The sequence below is a fragment of the Tympanuchus pallidicinctus genome, unplaced genomic scaffold (assembly GCF_026119805.1).
Source record: "Tympanuchus pallidicinctus isolate F22 unplaced genomic scaffold, pur_lepc_1.0 scaffold21, whole genome shotgun sequence".
Classification (NCBI taxonomy): domain Eukaryota; kingdom Metazoa; phylum Chordata; class Aves; order Galliformes; family Phasianidae; genus Tympanuchus; species Tympanuchus pallidicinctus.
The window spans coordinates 4,972,612-4,980,077 of NW_026294733.1; positions in this window are offsets into that span (position 1 = coordinate 4,972,612).

Here is a 7,466-nt window from a genome sequence, read left to right on the forward strand (position 1 = left end):
ACAGGTCAAGGAAACCTAGAAGGAGAGAACAAGGCAGATGAAAGGGGATGCTGAGACTCCCGGGGGTTTCACAGGATGATAATAAAGGAATCTGGAGCCTCCCATTCACTTGGCAGTGTGTGGTCCCAAGGGCCCGTGCTGCACCCAACCATCAGATCAGTGATACAGCAGCAGGCTCCTTAATTCCTCCTCTCCATTGCTGGCTGTTCTCTCCTGGTGATGCAGGGCAGGGTGGCAGTGACAACACTGCAGCTTTTAGGAAGCAATTGCCAGGAGAAGCTTTTGGTCTCTGTGTGTGGAAAGAATCAAAATAACACATTTCCAACAGAATTCATGATTAGACAATTAATCATCCCAATTTAAAACATTGGAGGGCCTGAATGAATAAAGATACTGGAGGCTGTGGCTGTGCTCTGTGTCTAGCAGTGAGTGTGGAGCTTTAGGCAGCATCTGCACTGCAGGTCCGCACAGATCCAGAAAGCAGACAGGGTGCGTTCTCCCCATTTTCCAGGCTTTGCATCATAATTTACTGAGCTCTGGGTCACTCTGGCAGGGTTGGGACTGAATAAATTGCGAGCCTTGTTTTCCACAGAACACAACTCCACTGCCTCCAGACATCTCATGATGTGTCCAAATAACTCTCCGAAGTTCCTAAAGCTTTAAAGCAATCCTGAGAAAAGAGCCACAGAGAGATTATTGCGGCACATCACTGCAATAAACCTTCTCTTCATCCTTTCATGGTTAGAGGTATGAACATGAATGATGGCAGCTTAAGCCTCTCAAGAGCAGCATGCACAATTGTTTTCTCAAACTGCTGTAAAAAGAGCCCTGTTAAGCTGCGATGTCAGCGCTCGCAGATGCTGCAGCCTGAATGGGGCTGCTTTAGGAGCTGCCTTAATCCTTCCAGGAATTGAACGATGCCTTTCTGCCCACTCCAGGCTGTGGGTTGCTCCTTGCTCCCTTCCAGTTTGCTCTTTCAAGGCTTTGACACCATCAATTCTTGCAGCAGATGAGAGCCTTGAAGCTTGCAAATGTAAACCTGTTGATAAAAGCTTTGCATTCAGTAACTTTGTGTGCGCAGTTCACCTTCACTTGAATTGTTATGGGAGAACTTAGAAATCACAGCCCACTCCGTTTTGGTCTCCATAGGATCTGATGAAGGCTCACCCCTCAGCTGCACGGTCCTGGTGTGCCAGGACTGGTTTTGGGGGAGGGATGGGGCTGGGCTATTTGTCTGCTTTCCTTTTTGTGTGTCTGTCAGTGAAATTCATAATGAAAATGTGGATCTGCACAGACTGGGCTGTGATCTGACAGCAGGGAACAAAAAGCAGGAAGATGGGGTGGTACTGAAATGGAAATGATGGTAATTAAAACACAAAAAATAACCACTAAATGTTTCTGGGCATTACAGCCACCAGGGCTGATTTATCAAAGCTGCTTCTCTAAAGACTGCTGTGACTTAAAACTGGAGGAGTAGAAAAGTGTCTAATGTGATTATTTACCAGTAACTATTTTGCTGCCAAGCCTGACTGCGAGGGAATGCCAATGGGTTTTGTTTGTGGGTAAACCCTCATTCATTGCCCACTCTATCCAATGGGAGGGCTGGAGACATTATGGGAAAGTTGTTTTTTTTCCTTTAAGTGTATATTTGCCATCTTTGAAAGATCATTTCAGATGTTTTTTTCTCTAAAGAAACAAACCACAGCTCCATCGGGACGCCAAGCAGGGTGCACCCAACCTGCATCATCCCGCTTCCTTCTACACTCTTTCCTTTGGGGCAGATTTTAAAAGAACAAGGAAAGGTGAGGGAAAGAAAGACAGCAGCCTCAGCACCGCCTGGATGAGTGCATCCAGAGACAAAGCAAAGAGGAAATTAAATAGTTCAGTTTTCCTTTATCATCAAAAATGAAGGGAGGTGAATGTGTCAACAAAATGAAGGCTGCTGTGTTGCAGAGATCCTTGGAAGAAGTGTAACCACAAATGTAATTTTAGAGAAAAAGAGATGGTTTTGATGGAATTGGGCTCTTTCATCCCCAAATTTGTGGTGATCTGTAGCTAAATGAACCTCCAGCTCTCCGTCCTGTGGCTGTGGGTGAGCGCTTCTCTGTGTTGGTTCCACGCAGACCTGGAGTGGTTTCCCAAAGCTTGCTTTCAGCTGTAGGCTTTCTGCAGGCACAGATTACGTTGATCCTTGATGGATTTCATTGTGTGCTCCCTGGTGCTTTAACCCCTATGTGGATTATTTTTCCTGGGCAATGTTGGAGGCGCAGCTGCGAGTTTGCAGTGAAGAAGAGGGCAAACCTGGGCCACTCTTCTAAACTTGGGCAAGCTGGGCACACACATCACACCCCAGCTTTGTGCTAACAGCCCAAGGCCGTGGGACGCAGCACCCACACGGCCCAGCACAGCACCTGTTGCTGTTGCAGCCATGCACAGCAGGAGCTCAGTGCTATTTCTGGGCCGTGCTGGAGGGCAGGAAGGGCTGGTGTGCCCCATAAGCAGGGGAGTGAGCTGGTTATGAAGAAAGGGGCTTAGCAGCCATGCAAACACAGGAGGGGGTAGGAAGGCTGTCCTGCACCCCCTCTGCGTGGATGGATCAGGGCAAGGAGCTTGGGACACATCAAGCAACAGCAGCTGGGACAGTGATGGCAATTCTGCAGCAAGCCAAAAGGTGCAGGGCTGAGCTCCCTGAGCATCACTATGGGAAGCACCCTACACCAGGGTAGGACAGAGACATGGCCCCCAGATAGACACAAAAGAGGGGAGCAGAGAAGAAGGGTGTTTAGGGTCAGGGAACTTGCCTGAAAAGGGGCAGTCTGCATAGTCCAAGGAATCCAGCAAAGGAAATTTTGGGAGTGGTTTTTCTTGTTGATGGGATCCAGATTGTGTGATGGCACCCAGAGCTGCCAAGAGAGCTCCAAAGCTGACATAAAGACACTCCAGCAGGGCAAGTCCCTGGAGAGCTTTCAATAAGCATTGTTTTCATCCCACTGCATCTTCTGCCACCTGAAGCCCTCATCCTGCCCGAGGCCTCAGAAAGCGTGGTCTTCATAAAGAATAGTGGCCAGCACAACCCCAGAGCCTCATAGCTGTGAACTGGTGCAGTGGTGGTGGTTCAATAGGAACTGATGTGTTTTTCTGCAAGATGCCACTGCCAATATCATGGGAAAGATTTCAGCAGATGTAGAGCTGGGACTTGCAACTTCAGCATGCAAACCCAGCATACTTCAGAGGAACAAAAGAACAAATGGCCCCAGAATAGAAATGAAAGCCCATTTCATTAGTTCATAATTCCCAGTGTTTATTTAAGCATCAATTCTTGGGGCGGTTGTGCATGCATAGAGCTGATTAGCAATTACAGAATGTACCAGAGCATCGCCACAGCACAGCTGGGGACTGCAGAGCCAACTGGGTGACACCATGTGAACATCAGGGCAACGTCTTTGTGATGACTTTTAATAGGAAACCACTTGACTGGGTAGCATTGAAGGAAGGAAACATGTTTCTAAAGTCTGTTAGCTCAGCACTCTCTTGCTGCCTGGTGGAGCAACTGCCTGAGTTGCACCCAGGAGCTTCCTTCCTTCTCTTCTTCTCACATAGGGATGTATTTCCTTAAAGCCCAACTTCCATTTCGTCACAGCAGCAGGAGCCTTACAACTTAACACTGATCTCTGTCATCTTTTATATGATGAGAAGAAACAGTCTCCATCCATCTATAACACGTCTCCAGGGGACATTTCATATTCCCTTCTTATGACAACTTAGCCAATTCTGCTCCTGAGCTCCACACATTCATCCTAAATGCTGATGAAAGCCTGTCCTGGTTAATCATAGCCATTGGGAGGTGGAGGTCACAGGTTGAACCAGACAAGGGTATCAGAGAGCAATGCACGAGGGGCTTTCCTCCTCCAGCACTGCTTTCTGCAGCCATCCCACTGCCAGTGCACCAGCCAGCTGTGTGTATTCTGTTGGTTGCCCTGAAAGAATTGTGATCACCATAAAGTACAACATAGCTCTCTTGGTTTGAACCCTGCTCTATTATTAACTTGGCTGAAGAACAGGAAAACTTTGTGCACTCAACCAGGGCTTGCTTTCTGTATTCTCCATCTTCCTCTGGGACATCAGGTGCCACCATCAGAGGCATTGGCCTCAACACAGTAGAGGCGTCAAGTCCTCCTCTCCTACAAGCTGTATCTTCCTTGTTCAGAGAGGACCCTGGGCAGCAGCACTGGAGTGTTTCCTATCTCCCATTGGGCAGAAATTCAGAGGGTAAGAGCCCATGCCAAGGAGATTTGTGTGCTCAGAGCTCGGAGATGTTTGGTGAGTCCTCCTGGCTTAATGCCTCCTGCTGCTGGCTATGCTAATTCTACACAGGGGACATGGGCATTTCCAGAAAGTCCAGTAAAAGAACAGTCTCATCACTATTCATTCCTTCAGTGCTGTTTCTCTTGGACCTGCATGTACTGACAGGGTATTCACATGGGTGAAAGCCAGGGTCCAGCTCCCTGCTGCTGCCCAACACGCCAAGCTTCCTCCTTCTGAGCTGAGCAGTCAGCAGCAATGAGAAAATTAGGTAGGTTTAATTAATCAGAAGCAGGAAAAAAGATAAATAAAAGTAGCATCTCTTGGGAAGGATAGAAAAAGGAATTTACACTGTTGGTTACAGAGCTGCTCCTGGGAGCCGAGGGATGTCTGTAACAGCAGGAAAATGGGAAGGAAGGCCTGAGAAGAAAGGCTTGCAGACAGGCTGGGACGTGGAGATGAAACACTGAATAGAGTATGTAAGTAATACGCCTACTCCTGCAGGAACCCAGGCTGTTAATTGGATTGACAATCCATTTGATCTTACATACACATCTCCTGGCTGATTCATGCTGAGACATACTTCTGATCTTTTGAATACTCAACTTTTTGGTGAGAAGTAGAAAGGGAGCCGTTTTCTTTCAGCAACTGAGTAAAAAAGTAATGCTGTAGTATTCCTCATTTTCTTCATCACAGTGAGTCAGCATCTGACTAATGAACGCAGTCAATAGCTGAGTAATTTAACCTGGTGAGAGCATGACCCTGCCACAGCAAGACCATCTCCTGCAAATAGTAGTGTTAGGCACTGACAGATAAACAGAGATTCTGCCAGGCTGAAGGGATTACTTTCCATAGCAGCAATTCATCAGCCACAGCTTTTCCCAGGATCTTCTGGAACAGCAAAGCTCTGTTGTAGGGAGCTCAGCCCAACTGCAGAGAAGAGTCCCGTAGGTGAACTGGCTGCTGGTTGGGGTGGGCTGTCACATCCAAAAAGGGTTTCACCCCCATTTCCACAGGTGTAAACCCGGCATCACTCCATGCCTATAGTACCAAAGCATAAGCAGGCCTTCCAGTAGTTCTCAAACCTCTGCTTTTTCCTTGAAACCTCCCCTGCAACCTCACTTAACCCAGTCCCCAGCTCTGGGGGACCCTTCTCATGGTGGTATTATCAGACAGCAGAAAAAGGAACCTGACTCACAGGGCCTGCACTGCACCCGAATTTATCCACAGGCTTGTTAGCAGGGAATGCAGGTTCACGTCAGGGCTGTTTTTCCATCCCCTTTTGGGGGTTAATCTGTCCAGGGCAGCAGCTGCTGGAGGAGTCCGTGGCTCTGTCCTGCTGCAGGCAGATGTCTGTCTGATGACAGAAGTGCCCTTCAGGCCTGCCCGTGTGCTCCATCTCATGCCGAGCCGGCCCTGCTGTGCACAGCCCAGGTGGGGACACGGAGCTGGTGCACACACGTGGAAGGGACACCCAAAGCTCTGCACGTGAACAAAGTTTCAGCTCCACCTATACAGATGTCTCCATTCCTTTCCCCTCTCCACAATTTTAAAGATAAAGTGAGGAGAAACAATAGGAGCGCTGAGTGGGAAATTTCCTTTTAGCTCTGGATATAATGTGTTGAAAAGTAGCATTTCCCCCACTCAAGTACAGGGGTGAGTTTGGGTGGCAGATACACCTCTGTCTTAGTGAGTGCTGCAGCCTTTAGCAACACAAAGTGCTCCTGCTGATACAACAGGATTTGTAAGCAGGGGAATCATTTACTGCATCAGGAGCAGAGCTCCAGATCGTTCAGCTCCTGTTAACAAAATCACATCAAAGCAGGTGATCAGTCCCTACAATGAAGCCTCACTGAGAGTCCTCCACAGCAGACAGGACAGAGCTCTCTGGGCAGAAGCACCAGGAAGAACTCGACCTTGAAGCAGCACTGCTGTCTCTTACAGTTCAGACCACCCCAGCTAAGCAACAGCAGAAGCAAGCACAGGGTCTGCCAGAGCCCTTTACACCTTCATGCCTTCCCACACCAGCCCTACCAGCAGCCACTCAGCACAGGTGGGTCTTTAAATTCTCTGCAGCTGGACTCGCCCCATAGCTCTGGGTTTGTGGGTATAGAGTGGAGGAAATCTGATAGCTGGGGTTTTTAATGAGTGGATCAGCAGGTTAGTGAAGGTGCTAAGGGGAGGTTTCTTTTAAGTGGGTGTACTCCGTAATCCAGCTCAGAGAAAAAGGCTTGAACTGCTAGAGGTGTAGAGAGAAGCTGCTTTGAGAAGGTAGGGCTTGCCTTTGTTTCAGGCACATCAGGAACTGAAAACATTAGAGGGGCATATCTACTGCTCATGGCTGTGGGATCCCAACTCTGTGGCTGATGTACCCTATCTTCTAGAGAATGGGAGCTTGGGAGGTAAAAGCATTACAGCAGGAGAAGCTGGAGGGATCCCAAACAACTGAATTCTGTGCTGGCACCAGTGAAGAGGATCTGTGCTGGTGAGCAGTATGGGGTCTCCCTTTAGCAATGGGCTCCTCATCAGGAGCCAGGAAAGCTGAGAACCGGGCTCAGCACACTGTGCTAAGTGTGGGGCTGAGCCTGCTGGAAGGGCTCTGTCAGTCAGCAACTGAGTCGTGCCTGCATGAATGACCACAGTCTGAAGCTCTCTATCTGCAACTGCTTGTGATTTTGAACATCTGTCCTTAACAAATAAAACTCTGTGGAGTGTTTTCCCTATATCACCTTTGAGGAAAAAAAAGAACAGATTGAGGCTGAAGCAGCCATGATGGATGCTGAAAGCAGAAGGTGGGTGGGTGCTATGCCCAACCCCAGCCCATGGCAGTGCTGTACCCATACTTTGGGCTGACTGAGCTGGTGAGGCATCTCCCAAAGGAAACGCTTCTTCCTTTGCTTGTTTCTTGCATTCACTGTTTCTTCTCACCTTGTGGCTTTAAGATAAGTAAATGGAACACATCTCACCTTTGATCCTGTGATGGCCAGGAGGAGCACTTACCCATAAAGCTTGTAATTGGAGAGCTGGCTATGTGACAGAGACTTCCCCAGCCCTGGCAAGCAGGGTTTGCAGAGAGAAGCATTTGGTGATGAAGCCTTTGAAGAGGGTTTGTTCCTCATGGAAGTCATAGAAGGAACATTCCTGAGGTGGTGAGATTCCTCCTG